Raw genomic sequence first — 17,901 nt, forward strand, 5'->3', positions numbered from 1 at the left:
AACGTTGAAGAGGCCACATCAAAAGCTCCTGGCGGGGGGGGCAAAACACCCGATCGAACGTCGGGACAAACACTCGATCGAACGTCGGCGCGGCCGAACTCGCAGCCCGAGGGGCGCAGACAGACCGAACGTTCGGGGGGGGGGGAGCGCCTTTCTCCCGTCCTCTCTAATTTATTTTCCCACTCTCGCTTTTTTCTTTTCCTTTTCCTTTTTTTTTTATTTTTAATTTTTTTTTTTTTAAAAAAGCCTCCCTCCCTCGTTTTACTACATTGTAGCCATTTCCGTTTGCTTGGACATTGTTAAAGCTGCCTCCACCGTCTCCGTCGCCGCCGGGAGAACAATAGGAAGGCAGGAGGGGCGACCGGGGCGCCCACCCCGGCTGCGCCCCGGGAATCTTCAGCCATACTTGTGGATGTAACCCTCCCCCACCACAAAGCTGAGCAGGTAAGCCTGAGGAAGGGGGGGTGGGTGGGTGGGTGGGTTAAGCGACTGGGGGGGGAGGGCCTCTGCTTTTAATTTGGGGGGTTCGTTTGTGACTCCTCCCCCCTCCACGGAACTATTTTATTTTCGGAGGGGGCAGAGTTGACTTAAGTCTTGAGTCTTTTCTTCTCTTTCTGCGGATCCAACTTTGCTACTTTCCTCGGTTCTGTCCCTGACTTCGTAATGACTGTTACTCTCTTTCTCTCTCTCTCTGTTTATTATTATTTAGGTGTGTTTTTTCTTACTATTCTTCCCCCACACGCACGCACACTTGTCCTTTCTTTCTCTCTCTCCCCCCCCCCGGAAGTGGCATTAAACTTCATGGGGCGGGAAGTTAGCTGAAGCAAAAGGGGGGGGGGTCGATGAAGGAGGTCTACTGAACTCCTTTTGAGGGTCGGGTGAAAAAGGCAACAAGCTTTTTACTCTTTTGAGCTTTCCTTTAGACCTGCGGGGGAGTTCAGCTTGGGGGGTGGTGTAATAACCTAAAACAGAAGGGGGCTGTCTACCCCCCATTTTCGTGCCTCTGAAGTTTATTGTCCTTAAAGAAAGAAAACACTGGGAAGTGATGTCTTAATTTCCCGGCAAAGAGTACAGATGCTTCCTTTCAGTTGCAGTAGTTTGTTCATTTTAATGAACGGATCCAGAATTCACTCATAGGTACACACATGCACAAGAGCCCCCCCCCCCAACACACACACACACACACACAGATCTCCCCCTGTCTATGGGAAGTTTTATTTTACTTTGTCCAGCACCAAAACTTGGTGTGTCTATTATTTAGTGTGCAATTATCAAACAGTATGGATTCAAGAGGAAAGAGTCTAGAAGATGTTCTGGAGGGTGATTGTATTCCTGATTGTCCCATTTTTTTTGCAGACACACTTTTTAAAGAGTTTTTAATGTTCTTTCTTCACACTCTCACTCTGGGGAGAAAAGCACACACCAGTTTGACGTCAGTGATTACAGTATAGTCTCCCTTTTAAATCCCAGTCTGCCAATTCTTTCTCTTTCATCCCACTGCCCCCCCCTAATTTATAGTTTACCAGTATATGACCCTCTCTTGCTTAAAAACAAAACAAAACCCCAGCACAGGCTAATGAAAGTGAAAAGCTTTTAAAATGGGAACATATCACATTGGTGTCACTGCTTGACTGGATTATTCTTCAGCTTCCATTTACAAATTCCCCCCCCCCCCAAACAAACCTCCATCCCTTTTGTAACTAATATTTCTACAGGTTTGACTTACCAAACCCCATGTATGCCACCCTCTTCCCCACAATTATTGGATCTCCTGCACAAATGAAATTGGGAAAATACAAGGTTTAGGCCATGGATGAAATTAAGCAAAGCCTGGGATTAAATCCCTGCTTTATTTATTTATTTCAGCCTTTTGATTTTATTTAAGAAGGAGGTATGGTTCACACACACATCCCTTCCCCCTTCTCCCTTCAGCAATTTCCTTGGGAAGTTTGTATGGCAGCAATCTAGGCCTACTTTTAGAATCTCCCAGAGTTTAAGTGCAATCACTAAATTTTGGGAACTCTGTGGAGAGAATTCTTTCAGAGAACTTAATCTGTGGGCAAAACTGTTTCTTCTGACTTTGGTGTCATGTGTATAAAACAATTGTGTCCAGTTTAAATATTTGTTGTTGCTGTTTGCCAATCGAATGGACACAAACCTGGGTTTTTTAGTTTTTGAGAAAGATGACAAAGAGCTGCAAAGTTCTTGTGTAAACTTGAAATAATGCTGCAGATTCTGAGTGTTCCCTAGACCTTAAATAAAACAATTCATTAATTATGCTGAGTTGTACATAGATCTTCTACTTATCTGCCTAGTGTTTTCTTCAATCACTTGTTCCTGTATATAATATGTCTAAAATCTATAGGTTTATCTGTGTGGAATCATTCTATATACCTGTGTGTAATATTCTCGAAGCAACACAATATATTAATCTAATTGGCTGCTTTATTGTGGGCAAGTTGTTGATAGCTGTAAAATAAGTTAGGCCTCAATTACTGAAAGAGAAAAGGGAGACCCCCCAAGTCCGCCCTTAGATACAGCATTTATTCTCCAGTAATATGGGTGCTGCTGCATTTGAGGAGGGGGGTGATGAGGCCCCAGATGGCAGCTGCTTGCATATAAGAGATTCCTTGTCTGCTGCATTAAACCAAACTGGAAAGGGAGAAAACCTAATGTGAATCCTCCCCCCCCTTTCCCCAGTAGTTTAAAAAGAAATTGTAAAAAGCTCTGTGTGAGATGTCGGGAGTCTCTTTGAGCGTATTACAAACTTTTCTTTTTAATGCACAGGCAAGACCTCCCCCTCATATACACACACGCACACACTTTGCTTTGTGTTAGATTTGTTTTCCCCTGACTCTTCGCCTCCCCCCCCACACACACTCTCCGTTTTTTGATCTGTTTGCGACTGCATTAAGTTGCCTAAAGATGGAACACTTAGAAAGCAGAAGAGTTCTAGCAAATATCCATAAACCTGCCCGGACTTTGTTTAATTTTTTTTTTCTTTAAAAGTATGGTAATAGGGGAGGAGGAGGAGGAGGGGCCTGGGGGATGGGGGAGGGTCCGGGGGAGCTGGTTTGGAGTCTTTGTCCTGAAGGGGGAAAAAAAGTGTTCCGCTTCTAGTGAAAGGAACCCCAAATGAGTCAGGTTGAAGGGCAGCGGGAAGGGAGGGGGAACCGTTTGGAATCGGGGGGGGGGTGCAAGTTGGGGGACGCTCATCAGCTGGGGGAAAGCCACTTTCTCCGGCGGGACGGGGAAGGGAAAGATTTGAAGAAATATTTTGGGGAGGGGAAAACTCAACGCCACCGCGTTTCCTGCCTGAAGTCCAGCCGCTTTAAATTTGCCCTTGTGCTCTGTGCGTATCTTTGCCGGCGGAGAGCCGGGAGGGCACCAGCCAACTCGCGGGGTTGAACCCCCGGGCTCTCCTAGAATATCCGTGTCTGAAGAAGTGAGACCGGGTTCATCGGCCGGATCCAGGCGATTGCTCATGCCGAGAGCACGTGTCTGGGATACGACTGGCAAGTGCCCTCAGCGGAGGAGGGCTGAAATGCAGTTTAAGGGGGTGCTTTTTCTATCTTTCCCCCTCCCCCCCCCCAGACACATATGTGAATGGAGCAGGGAGAGATTTATTTTTGTAAAAAAAGGAAAACTTGATGATGTAGGGTTGCCAGGTGTCCACTATTTGAGCGGACAGTCCACTTTTTTCACATTATGTTCACTATTTTTTTTCACAAAATAGTGGACATTTTTTTTTATTCAAAAGCTTTATGGTGAAATGGTACGTAATCTAAAGCTGTACAGTCTACTTTTTTTTACTACTTAACACCCCCCCCCCCCCGCTTGTCCACTATTTTTTGGAAGCAGACCTGGCAACCCTATGATGAAGAGGTGGATTGGTAGGCACCAATGCTTTCTACCATCCTTCTCTGCTCCTCACCCCAGAGTGAGGAGAAATTCTAGGGATACCCCACAGCTTTTGGGTCATTTTTATTTCATCGCCACCATTCCTCCAGCGTGGCAGTCTGCTTTTTTTCCAGATTATCTTCATAATAGTCTTGTGAGGTAGGCTGAACTGAGAGGGAGAGAGAGGGAGAGAGAGACAGGCCCGGTGAGTTTTCCTCAGTGAGTTGAATCCAGGTCTTCAGGAGTGCAATCTGGCTTTCTGGGCGAATGATCAAAAAGTTTTGTTTTCCACCTTCGAATTTAGCCCTTATTACAAGGAGTTTCTGGAAACACGCTTAGCAACTTTCAGATAAAAAGTAATTGCCAGATAGTTTGCTGAAATTAAAGGCTCTATTGCACCATTACTCAATTGCCTTCACTAAGTTCATAGAGAAAGTGAGTGGGTGTGAGTCTTTCTTTTCCCTTCTAAATTATAGAGTAAACTGGATTTGCTGCACAGTCTCGTAACCTCATAGTATTCAGTGGGCCTCTCTGCCCATTACATGGCGTAGCCTGAAAGGTCTGGGTTACAATCCTAATTGTGCTTTGTGTGGAGTAAGGCCTGTTGGCAATCATGGAGCTTACTCTCAAGTAGACATATCTGAAGTTTCTACCCACCCACTCAAGCAAAACACATTTATCTGTCTATCAGCAAAGGTAAATATTGCTATTCCCCATATGTCTGTTACACAAGATTGACAATGAATATATAAGGCATAGTTAAGAGTACTTAGAGTACTTGGATATTCTACTTCATTATTATTCTATTCTATTTTGATTTGCATGGGGCAATGGGGCCTGGGGGCATGTAGAAAAGGAAGAGACCTAGTAAAGGAATCTCAAGAAAACAGAGCAATTGGTTGAGTTGTCAACCCCTGATTAGCATGTATTGTAGAAGGTGTGCTCTAGTACCGTAATTTGGGGCAAAACCACTAATGCATTTCTGGGGGGGGGGTATCTCCCATTTTCATCCAGCAGAAATAGGAGCATTGAAAAGGAGAGTGGAAATTGGTCTAGTGGTGAAGATGCCAGGCTAGAAACAGGAGATTATGAGTTCTAGTCCTCTCTCTCTCCTCTCTCTCTCTCCTCTCTCTCTCTCCTCTCTCTCTCTCTCCCTCCCTCCCTCCCCCCCTCTCCCCACCTTGTGTTATTTATAAAAATAAGAGAAGGATATCAATAAAGAATTGGGTGTATCTTTCCTTCCAAGTCTGTGATTCCATGTGAGCATAGGTGCACAAGTATCTTTCTTTTCACAAGCCTCAAAGAAATTAAGGATTCTAGTGTTTGTTTTGTGCCTTGACATGTCTCATTTGGGATCAAAGGCCTGTGTGGAAACTAAATCCCGCTTTCATGCTTAAGAAGTGCTAAGAAATCTTTCATTTGTCCTCTTGTCTAATTTGAACTCCTTTCTTTTTTTATAATGAATGGCTTGTACCATATCTTGTGGCAGAGAGTTATACATCCTTTTGTTTGTTCATGTCGTTGGTGGGTGACCATAAGCTCTAGTCTTATGAGGGGGATTTAAATAAAATATTACTTGTGGTAATAATTACGTGTTGCAATTCCTGAACCTTGAAGTTTCTCCGATCTGTAGCTTTTACCAACAAGCGAGATTAAATGTGAGGGCATTTCACATCACAGTGTGAAGTAATTTTTTTTTTCTTCTTCTGAAGACTGCAAATTTAAAGCTGTTATCTGGCTGCTTTCCTAGGCTGCATTCCCATTGATCAGATACACACAACCAGGACAACCTCCCTTCCCCCCAATGCTTTACAGCAGCCTTTCCTTGTTGACTGAGGATTGTGGACTTCGTTGTTGCATCTGGAGGTCCCTATATGCAAAAAAAAATATAAAAAAATTGTTCTGTGCTTAAAAGGGTTGCTTAAAACTGGGCCAGGTTTACTCTGCAGTAGATCCTACTGAGTTGTGTATTGTTTACTCACTTGCAAGTACAATAATTATCTGTGTTCTCACAGTGCAAGTATACACCTAGGCTCTTTCAACCCAGCAAGTAATTTGGGTCTTCATTTTGTAATTCTTGCACTGAGCAGGGGGCTGGATTTGATGATCTCTGGCCTCTTCCAAGCCAAGGAGCTCTGAGTAATTATGGGTTTGTTTTACACATTTGCATGCTACCCATTCCCAAATGATTCTGGGCAGTTTGCAAAAAGACAGACATTAAAAACCACACAGTCAGCAACATGGGGCAGGCAAAATTAACAAAGGCTCCCTGCCCCAAGGACACTACAGTCTATTTTTTTTTTATGTGGGGAGGATGAGGCTGGGAAGGATGGAGAGTGAGGTGGTGATCAAATGAAGCTGTTGATTTGAGAAAATTGTTGCTCATCAACACAACTAACTTTTCCTCAGATAAAGCAAAGTCTCTGTGTGCAAAAGATGGAATTTTTGTATTCACTGCTAACCTGAATTTTGGCACATAAGACATGCCATTTTTTGCATTTCTGCTCAAAAGTTCAAGCAGGTCAACAGAGTTTATTCTCAGGTTGGTGTACTACTGCAGTGTAATTGCCCTGTGGGGGTTGGATCACATGTTGATTTTTAGTTTTTAGAGCCAGTATCCAAAATTCAGATTTTAAGTATTTCCTACTGTGTCTTTTAAGGGTGCAGGAAATGAAACTCTTGGTTTATTATCTGCAAGAGCACAACAACTCTAGTCCTAATAAAAAAAAGAGAGGATTGTGATTGTGATTGATGGATTTGTAAATAGATGCAGCATTTGTATTAAGTGCAGAATTACTTTAGGAACCTTAAAAACAAAGGTCAGCAACTTTTCTAAGTATTAGTTCGGTAACTGGAGCAACAGGTGATCTGGAATAGAAAAGGCCATAACCTTTAGATTTCTGCTGCCTCCTCGTTCTTGCATTTATTAGAGATTTTTTCAATTTTTATTATTGGTTTTGAAGAGGCTCCAAGTCAAGAAATTGGCACTTAAATATACTGTGTGTGTGTGTGTGTGCGCGCACACATGCGTGCCTGTGTGTGCAAGAGAGAAAGAGTTTTAATTACTCGTTGCTTGCTAGAGAATTTTTTGCCCGGGAGGATTTATAATTCTGAGAAATAGTTGCATATTATATCTAGTATTGAATAACATGAGCTTTTTTTTTGAAGCGCTTCCATTCCATTAAAAAAATAATCTTTCTCTTCTCCACTTCTCCTATCCTGCTTCCTTTCTCCTCCGTGTCACCCCCTCCCTCCCTCCCTGTTTTCTTTTTCTAAAAAAGACAGACACCATTTCAATCGGTGGGAATATGAACCAGCAACAAAGAATGGCTGCAGCAGGAACCGATAAAGAATTAAGCGACCTTCTAGATTTCAGTATGGTAAGTGAGACCGCTGGGAGTGGAGGCTTGGTAGGTCCCTGAATTTGGGGTTGTTTTGTGTGTGTGTGTGTGGGGGGGGAGAGATGTCTAAAAGAGCAGCAGGCTCCATTTTGTACCCGGCATGCTCTGGGCTGTAAGGGGAGGGGTTAAAGGAAACCCCTGGCAGCAGGGAGGGGGGGGGTTAACTGGGAGTCACAAACTGCAAGCTTCGACTTGTTTGTTCTCTGTACTTAAGAGTGTCAAGGGGGACCACTAATTGCATAGTCTCCTTGTTGTGAAGGCTTAAGTGAGGTACAGTAGTTGGCCTGATGGGAAGAAAACAAATCAGTCGGATGTCTTCTTCTTCCACCTTTAAAAATTCTCCCCCAACAGATAAAAGTGCAAGGTTCTCCTAAACCGTGCAAAATACTATCATTAATCCTGGATTCGTCCTGAGTCTGCCTATCTCGGGCTCTTTTCTGGCCAAGCCCGGAATTTTAATTGGTGTTTATTGTAGTGGGAAATAAGTTCTGCTGGCTGAATTTCTGGCAAATGATCTGAAATGGCCAGAGAAAGCAGCATTGGCTTGATGAGTAGGGACGTTTGCCTGAAGCAGGAGTTTAGAGGGACGTGTCAGAGAACAAGCAAAGATCAGAAATCGGTGCTGTTCTGGGGTTCCCTCCCGCCCCAATGTTTTTTTAATTCTTCCAGAGGGGGTATATGTTGATTGGGTTGGTTTCTCTTTGCATCTTTCTATGCTTGTATTGACCCCAAATGTCCCAGACCAAGCGCCAAGGACCTGAGAAAATATTTCTTTGTTCTGGATGAGTGTTTTTCAAAACTTGGCAAGTTTAAGATGTGCGGACTTCAACTCCCAGAATTCCCCAGCCAGCTATGCTGGCTGAGGAATTCTGGGAGTTGAAGTCCACACATCTTAAAGTTTAAGGAACACTGCATTAGATTCTCATGACCATTGGCTCAATATTTTACTGGATGTTCTACCAGTGCCTCCCAGCAGGACCACCAACCACCTCTCTCCCTTTCTTCTCAATGCTTTTTTGAGCCTCCACTGACAGGAGTAGATGCAGTTGGGAAGCTGTCATTCAAACTGTACTTCAAAGGGTGGGAGACCTTGGCTTTTTAAGATAAGAGCCCTTTTAAGATAAGAGGCTCTTTGGAAGGAAGCTGGCAGAGGCTCCCCACACCGTGGAGGGAGATAAAGAGATACACTGCAGAGCAGAGGATGACTAGGGGCGATCCTTGCTCTTTTCGTGGCTTGTTTCTGGCTTGTTCAAACGGGGGACATCCTGGCTCTGCAGCAGTGTCCCTTCCGCCCACGTTATGTGGTTCGTTCCCCAATATTTTGTGGCTCATGGGAAGAGCAATGGGTAGACTGTGTATCTTTTGCTCTGGTTAATTCCCTTTGCTCTGTTAATGATTGGTTAATATTTTCTTCTGGTCATGAACGTTTGGGGGCGTCATGCAAATGATCACTGAGGGTTGCTGGAAAGTCTAGTTGTTGTTTTTTTCACTCGGGTGATTGTTCCACATTGGCAGGATAAGGTTTCTTCTTAAAAGGAGCTGCCATCTTCTTTGTAGCTCATTCTTTTCCCCCAGGTTTCTCTTCCTCTAATTTTTTTTATTTATTTATATCCTGCCTTTATTATTTTTATAAATAAGGCAATGAACATATCCACATGCCTGCCTCCTCCTGTTTTTCCCACAACAACTCCTCTGTGAGGTGGATTGGGCTGAGAGAGAATGGCTGGCCCAAAGTGACCCAGCCAGCTTTCATGATTAAGGTGGGATTTGAATTCATAGTCTCCCGCTTTCTAACCTGGTGCCTTAACCACTAGACCAGGGATCTTCAAACTTGGCCCTTTTATGACTTGTGGACTTCAACTACCAGAATTCCTCAGCCAGGTATGCTTGGCTGAGGAATTCTGGGAGTTGAAGTCCACAAGTCATAAAAGGGCCAAGTTTGAAGACCCCTGCACTAGACCAAACTGGCACCCTAATTCTTATTCTTTGCAAATCCATTTCAAGCCCCTTAACGTGGTGGTGGGAGTACGCATTTTCAGGGTCTTTTGAATTAACTATATTTCCTACATTAATGTAGAGACTCAATGTGGCATTGTAATTAAAAGCTAGAAGCTGGGAGACAGTGAGTTCTAATCTTGCCTTAGACACAGCAGGGAGATCTGGTGCCAGCCAGTATTTCTCAACCCTAGGAAGCAGGCAGTGGCAAACCACTTCTGAAAACTTGCCAGAAAACTGTAGGAACTTGTCTATGTAGTCAATAGGAGTCAAGACTGCTTCGAAGATACAGGTAGTCCTCGACCTATGACTACAATTGAGCCCCCAAATTTTGTTGCCAAGTAAGATGTTTGTTAAGTGAGTTTTGCCCCATTTTATGACTTTTCTTGCCACACTTATTAAGTGAATCACTGCAGCTGTTAAAGTTAGTAGCACAGTTGTTAAGTGAATCTGGCTCCTCCATTGACTTTGCTTGTCAGAAGAAGGCTGCAAAAGGGGATCACATGATCCAGGGACACTGCCACCGTCATAAATATGAGACAGTTGCCAAGCACCCAAATTTTGATCATGGGGATGCTGCAAAGGTTGTAACTGTGAAAAACGGTCATAAGTCACATTTTTCAGTGCTGTTGTAACTTTGAACGGTCACTAAATGAACTGTTGTAAGTTGAGGACTACCCGCACCTAGATATGCAATACATGCACACACATTAGTGCAAGAATGTTTGTGAGGACCAATCTAGGTTCAGGATTTAGAAACAATCTAGAGGCTCTCCATCTTCAAGATGTATAAGTCTGAAATTTGGACTACCCCTCACTGTGCAGCTGGCTAGTTCAGGAATTCTGGGAGTTGAAGTCCACAAGTCATAAAAGAGCCATCATTCCCACCCTTGAGCTAAGGGCTCAATTAGTATATGCAGAAGGGGAGGTAGTCCTGTACGTTCTCACTAGAATATTGTTACATTTCCCTTACTTAGGATTCCTACAGGGCTTGAACTAAAATTTTCATCACATGTCTTTTGGATCAGCCCTAAACTCTATAGCCCATCTTCTTCATAGCACGCTCTCTGAGGGTACCTCTGCTAAAATGGTCCTGCCTCTGGGCAACCACTGCCCCGACACGAGGCCCATCCAGACAATTCCCAGAAAAAAGCATTCCCATTGAAGAGAAGAAAGAACTCAACTTATCTTTTAGAGAGGATGGCTCCCTTAGAGCAGGGGTCCCCAACCCCCGGTACTGGGCCGGGGTATGCCAGAAAGCGGTCCACGCATACAAGCGAAGCTCCATCCGTGGGATGCAGGCAGCACGCGAAACCACGATCCCTCCAGTCCATGGAAAAACCTGGAACCGGTCCCTGGTGCCCAAAAGGTTGGGGGGGGCACTGATCTAGCTGGTCTTCAGAAGAACTCTGCCTGGTGAATCTGAGCTGGGTTTGAAATAACCCAATTAGGCTGAAGCGCTCGTGTGTTTTGTGAGAAAAATCAGTTCTTAGAAGAGTGGAATCGATTAAATCAAGTAGAGATATATATAGAGAGACCATTGTTTGTTCTCAATAGCAATAGTTAGCAATAGGGCCTAGACCAGGGGTAGACAACCTTGGCTCTTTTATGACTCGTGGACTTCAACAACCAGAATTCATGAGCCAGCATGGCTCAGGAATTCTGGGAGTTGAAGTCCACGAGTCATAAAAGAGCCAAGGTTGCCTATCCCTGGCCTAGACTTATACACTGCTCCACACTGCTTTACAGCAGGGGTCCCAAATCCCCGATCCGTGGACTGGCAGTGGGCTGCGGCATGCCAAAAACTGGTCTGTGCAAACAAGCAAAGCCCCATCCGTGGGATGCAGGAAGTACATGAAACTACGCCCCCTCTGGTCCGCAGAAAAACCTCTCTCCACGGAAACGGTCCCTGGTGCTCAAAAGGTTGGGACCTCTGCCTTAAAGCAACTGTATGAAATGCTGGATGCTGGAAAACAAAAACAGGCTAGGGTGGCTGCATTCTTGCACTCTCGCAACCTATAAAGAAAAAAACGTCGGGAACTCCCTGTTAGTGACCCCAACACCTACAGGTATTCCTTGACTTATGACCACAACTGAGCCCAGAATTTATGTTGCTAAGTGAAAAATTTATTAAGTGAGCTTTGCTCCATTTTACAACTTTTCTTGCCACATTTGTTAAGCGAATCACAGCAGTTGTTACATTAGTCACGCAGTTGTTAAGTGAATCTGACTTCCCCATTGACTTTGCTTGTCAGAAGGTCACAGAAGGTGATCACATGACCTTGGGATACTGCAACCGTTATAAATATGAACCAGTTGCCAAGCTTCTGAATTATGTGACCGTGGAGATACTGCAACAGTCATAAATGTGAAAAATGATCATAAGCCACTTTTTTCAATGCCGTTGTAACTTTGAACGGTCACTAAATGAACTGTTGTAAGTTGAGGACTACCTGTATTACACAGAAAGGTCTAATTAGTGTCCTTTGGTCCTTCACCATAGCTATCCTGGACTGAATACAATTTAGTGTGACCAAGCAGAGGTGATCTATCCTAAAACTAACGTGCCACAGAAAAGGCCACCTGGCCTGTTAATTTTTTGCATGCAAGTATCTCAATATTGCATATCATGGTTTGCATTGAACACAGTCACATCCCCTGCAATTTCCTGGGCTGGAAAAATCTTACCTGGAAGATCTGTTACTGACAGCGAGACCATCTTGCTTGGCTTTATGTATCTTTCTAGAATTTTTTTTTTTCAACTGAAGGAACGTTCAGCTCTGTGAGATATCTCTAAAGTGGTTCACTCTAGTTAGACGTTGGCCATCTCTGCAGGAACTAACCTCAATTCCCACAAAGTTTTTCCAGAGCCCTAGCCCAAGGGTAGGCAACCTTGGCTCTTTTATGACTTGTGGACTTCAACTCCCAGAATTCCTGAGCCAGCCATGCTGAGGGGAAAGGGAGAGGTTTCCAAGCTGAGCCATGTTGGCTCAGGAATTCTGGGAGTTGAAGTCCACGAGTCATAAAAGAGCCAAGGTTGCCTACCCCTGCCCTAGCCAATCCTTTCTCTGGACTGAGGCTATATCTTAGAATAGGATCCATTCTTCTTTACAAGTGACCAAATTTTTACCGGCAGAGGAGCACCTAGGACAGGGGTCTTCAAACCTGGCCCTTTTATGACTCATGGACTTCAACTCCCAGAATTCCTCAGCCAGCGTGCCTGGCTGAGAAATTCTGGGAGTTGAAATTCATGAGTCATAAAAGGGCCAAGTTTGAAAACCCCTGACCTAGGAAGTTAGGTGGCTTGATGAAGGCTCAGTGATGAATACAAACCTTATTGGAACTGGATCAAAAACCAGAAATTGATAGCCTTGCAACATAGTAGTACTGGGAAGCCAGTAATTGGATAAACAGATGTATCTAAGTAGTTCTTTGGGCATTTTGATAGTGTTAACCATCTTACTTGAAAGCAAGCAATAGCAGATACATGATTGCTATTATAATAGCTGGCACTTGAAAACATACCCTGCTTTTAATATGTGTTATCAGTTAGATACAATTTTGCATATGTGATTTTATAAACGGGTCTCATTTGAAGCCTTCCCAGTATTGGATTGATGGATATTTTCACAGGCTTTCCTGTAGGGTACAAGCAGGAAGATTTTTATTTGGAAGGAAACTTCCAGCTGGAGTGATACTGTGTATGTGCATTGAGCAAGGGTAAAATAAGCAGTTGGAGTGATAAATGTGGGAGATCTTTCCCCTTTTATGAATTTTTTTTTTTGCCTCGTGCAAATGTTTTTGAACTGGTCTGAGGTTTAATCTGCCTTCCTTCCTTCCTTTCCCTCTTGGCCCGAAAAAGAACATTTCCCAGACAGATGGGATTAATTTTGTCATGTTCGGCAGGTCACTGCAAGTGCTGCCTGTTTTACTGTTTTGCTATTGTTCTTAAAGATTTGGCGTTTGTTATCTTACAGCCTGTCACATTTGAAGGGTGAGCAGGAAATAGAGCTCCCAAGGATCTGGTGGGGGTGGGGCTATGCAAATAAGGTCTAGATGGGTATTTGGTGTTTTTTTTAAATCCATATGTTTAGTGTTAAAATGTTGAAATTCAAAAAAAAAGTTTAAAAAAGCAAGATGATTAAAAAAAAAAGACTATTGCTTTTGAATTAAAATGGAGCAGTATAGTATTTGTTAGCGCCAGTTGCTTCTAGTTTGTGCCTGGGTGTTAAGTGAAGAATCCCTGTCTTCTATTTCTAAATAAAAGCTAAGAGGCTTTTAGTCAATTCACTTTATAGGCTATTTTTTTTAAAAAAAAGCAAGAAACATCTTTCCTTTGTTTTATACATGCAGCACGTATATATTGCAGCCATCGCTCTCTAAAAAGAGCATTCTCACTTGTCTCACACTAAAAAAAAATGATAAAATTGTCCATATTTCCCATTCCTTAGAATATACCTGTCAAACAAAAGAAGCATTCCATTTTTGGGAAGCAGAAAAGAAAAGGATCAGAGGAGGCATTTTCTTTGGGACCCACGGAAGAGAATATTTGTGGCTCAGAGCTGAACTGTGGAGTCCTTGGTACTACTGTCTGAGCTTAGTAGTTTTCTTACAGACATTTCATTACCCAACTAGGTAATGTCTTCAGTGCTACTGATGTTACCTAGTTGGGCAATGAAAGTACCCAACAATCTCCAAAAAGCATCACTTTTTCTGTGATGCTGTGCTGGACCAGGCCAGGAATGCCTCTTAAGAGCGGGCCTGACAACTTGCATTTCACTGGTAATACTCCAATTGAAAATTTGAAAAATGCTTTGTAGCCTAATTTGACGATCTACGGCAGGGGTGCCAAACTGCTGGCCCGCGGGCCAGTTGCATCATGCAGAGGCCCTACCCACCCCAGCTCCAGCAATGCAAAAACAAGTTGCAATATGTCGTGACACATCACGTGGTGCAAGTTTGACACCCGTGATCTATGGAGATTCTCATTCATCCCAGGTCATTGTTATCCCAATGGTGCTTTTTCACGAGGCAACTGGACTTCCTTGTTATTACAAGAAAGTCCAGTTGCCTTGTGAAAAAGCACCTTTGGGATACCTAATTTGAATTGATTGCAGGTAGTCCTCAACTTATGACCATTTGTTTAGCAATGGTTCAGAATTGCAACAGCCCTGAAAAAAGTGACTTATAACCGGTCCTCACTCTTAATAATCATTATAGCATCTCTATGGTCCTATGATCAGAATTTGGATGCTTATTAACCAGCATTTATAACAGTTGCAGTGTCCCAGGGTCATGTGATCACCATCTGTGACCTTTCCAGCTGACTTCTAACGAAGTGAATGGGGAAAGCCAAATTCACTTAATGACAATGTAATTTACTTAACAACTGCAGTGATTCACTTAACAATCATGGCAAAAAGATCATAAAATTGGGTGCAACTCACAACAACAATCACCTTGCTTAGCAATAGAAATCCTGGTCCTAATTGTAAGCATAGGTGGAAGACTACCTATAAACATTTTTAATTGGAACCAGTTGATTGAACAACTGTAGTCTTATTCTAAGTTTGTCTTTAGCAGTTGACTGGATCAGAGTTAACCCCCAAAGTTGCTAGTTTCTGACCCTTAATGTAGGTGGTGGAAAGCATGCAGTTAAGAATTATGATTATAGCATATGAAGAACAGTTGCGGGAATCGGGTATGCCTAGATTAATGAAAAGAAGGACTAGGGATGATATAATAGCAGTCTTTCAATATCTAAGGCAGGGGTCTTCAAACTTGGCCCTTTTATGACTCATGGACTTCAACTCCCAGAATTCCTCAGCCTGGCTGAGGAATTCTGGGAGTTGAAGTCCATGAGTCATAAAAGGGATGAGTTTGAAGACCCCTGATCTAAAGGGTTGCCACAAAGAAGAGGGAGTCAACCTATTCTCCAAAGCACCTGAAGGCAGGACAAGAAGCAACGGATGGAAACTAATCGATGAGAGAAGCAACCTAGAACTAAGGAGAAATTTCCTGACAGTGAGAACAATTAATCAGTGGAACAACCTGCCTCCAGAAGCTGTGAATGCTCCAACCCTGGAAGTTTTTAAGAAGAGACTGGACATGCATTTGTCTTAAACGGTGTAGGGTTTCCTGCTTGAGCAGGAGGTTGTACTAGAAGACCTCCAAGGTCCCTTCCAACTCTGTTATTCTGTTAATTATCTTTAGCTCAGTTCCTGGCATCTCCACATAAAAGTGTTAAAATTGCTGAAGGCATTTTCCTCTGGTAGGATATTGACTTTTGGCTGTCTTAGAGAAGACAGAATAGTTGGGCTCACACAACATGCTCTCCCCTAACCCAGCTTAATAAAATAAAGTGCCATTTCTATGTTCCCATAACATATTATGTTGGAAATAAAAATCCATATATGGACTAAATTGATATCCTGGTTTGAACCTGTTGAGCCAGAGACTACTCACCCCCCTTTCTAACCTAGTTAGATATGTTATGTGAATCCAGTCTGTGGTCCTTCCAGATGTTTCCAGACTGCAACTCATACTATCTCTGATCATTGGCCAGACTGGCTCAAAATAGAGGAATGGAAATTACAGCTGGATAGACCCAGAATGCCAAATGGAGATAAGCCAGTGGCCTGATCCTTCACTAGGCAGTTGCATATATATATATGTCCTTCAGGAGCATTCTTCATTCAACCAAGACTGTGGAGTGACCCTCAGGTTGATCAGCCTTCCCCAGTTTGACGCCTTCCAGATGTGCTGGGTTTCCTCCTGACACATCTGGAGGATACCAGGCAGTACTGTTGTCTACCAACTCTGGCTTGTGGGGACCATTCAGTTATTTTCTAGAAGGGGGACTTCTCTGTTCAGTCTTTGGCGGGACATCAAATATGGCAGGGCATCAAATATGGGCATCAATATAAGGCTGTGTGGGAAGAGAAGTGAACTCTCCCCCCCTCTCTCTGATGGAAGTTAGAGACTGTTGGTCCTTCCACCCTCTTCCCACTACTCGGGCTAATCTGCCCCTTACCTGCTCAGGAACTGGTTGTTGCTTCATTTAGATAACACCCCTGATAACAGGTTGGGGAAAGCTTCCACCTGTCCTCTGGGGAAGGACAAAATCTACCTTGTACTTTTTGGGAGGGTTCCTAAGTGAACATAAGTGAGATCTTTTAGAAATGCAGTTTTAAGGAAATAGAAATGCATTTCTAACTGTTCCATCTACGTTCATTTTAAGAATCTACTTCTTTGACTCTTACGGGATCAGGCTGCTTCATCTGTGAAATGCAACCCCCAGAGATGGTTAACTGGCCCTTCCGTTATGGAATTTGTGATGGCCGATTGAAGATGTTTTCATTTCCTAGGAATTTGAGGAACTATTTCAGAATACTAGAACATTAGGGCTTTCCTTGCTGCTTTATTCTGATTTTTTTATGCTGTAATTTATTGCCTTGATTATTACCGCTTCTGATTTTTATCTTACCATTGCAACGCTCTCTGGGTGGGTTTTCCTATTGTTTGCATAGTAGTTTTTAAATAGCAAACAGATCCAAGATAGGCAGCCCAATAATTTAACCCTGCAGAAGATTTACTGTCTATCCAGCGATTGCAAAAAAAACGGCAACAGTTTTTGCAAATAGTTTGAAGAGCTCACTGATCAAATATGACAGCTTTGTTTCATTTTGGATCTTGGCTAGATAACTAAATCTGTGGCGTTACCTCTCAGAATGTTTTTAATTGCTGCATTATTTCCCTTTCTCCCCACACCCATGTTCTCCGATGTTTAATCTTGTTATTGTTTGCTTTCTTTTTTCTAGATGTTTCCCTTGCCAGTGACTAATGGAAAAAACAGACCCACGACTCTCGGTAGCACGCAGTTTGGTGGATCAGGTATTGCTTAACTTTCTCTTCCCTTTGGGGAAAAAAGGCCCAAGCTCTTTGATATAGATGTAACATGTTTTCTGATATTGAGACTATGGTTAACAATCTGGCCCCAGGGACTTAATACCTCCTTTCCCCAGTTTTAAACACCACTTTTTTTGTTTTTGCTTTTTTGTTTGCCTTGATCTCATCTGCAGGGTTGTTCACATAAAAGATGATCTGGGGCAGGGATTTAAGGAATAAAATAACATCCTGGTATTTTGATTGTGCTATGGTTTTTTTAAAAAAAATGTGGGCTTTTTTTGAAAATGCACTTCTTTATGCCCTAAAAATGCACTGATGCTGTTACCTAGTTTGGGTAATGAAACGTCTGCAAGAAAAAAAAAACCAAGCTCAGAGAGCACCAAGGACCCCTCATTTCAACCCTGAGCTATTCTCCTTTATTGGCACTTATTTATTTAGCGGTTCATATTTTATAAGCTAATTGATGTGTTCGTTTTTGTTGTTGTTTTTTAAAAGAAAGTCTGAACCCTTAAGTAAGTGTTTTTTTAATTCTGCCAGGGGAATACTGGGAGTTGAAGTCCACACAAAGTTGCCAAGATTGAAAAACACTGATTTAAGCAATTAAAGGGTCTGCCTGGGCAGGGGGTTGGGCTAGATGACCTCCAAGGTCCCTTCCAACTTTATTATTATTATTATTATTATTATTATTATTATTATT

General features: G+C 42.9%; 1 long non-coding RNA gene across 1 annotated transcript; it reads left to right on the forward strand.

Moving 5' to 3' along the window:
* Nucleotides 1-245: 245 nt before the first annotated feature.
* Nucleotides 246-17,220, forward strand: LOC107282252. The gene is made up of 3 exons (XR_001548772.1): nt 246-444; nt 7,182-7,280; nt 17,117-17,220. It is a non-coding gene; the product is annotated as an uncharacterized LOC107282252 (long non-coding RNA).
* The last annotated feature ends 681 nt before the right edge of the window (nt 17,221-17,901 follow it).

Source organism: Protobothrops mucrosquamatus, unplaced genomic scaffold (genome assembly GCF_001527695.2).
Source record: "Protobothrops mucrosquamatus isolate PMUCROS unplaced genomic scaffold, P.Mucros_1.0 scaffold6, whole genome shotgun sequence".
Taxonomy (NCBI): Eukaryota; Metazoa; Chordata; class Lepidosauria; order Squamata; family Viperidae; genus Protobothrops; species Protobothrops mucrosquamatus.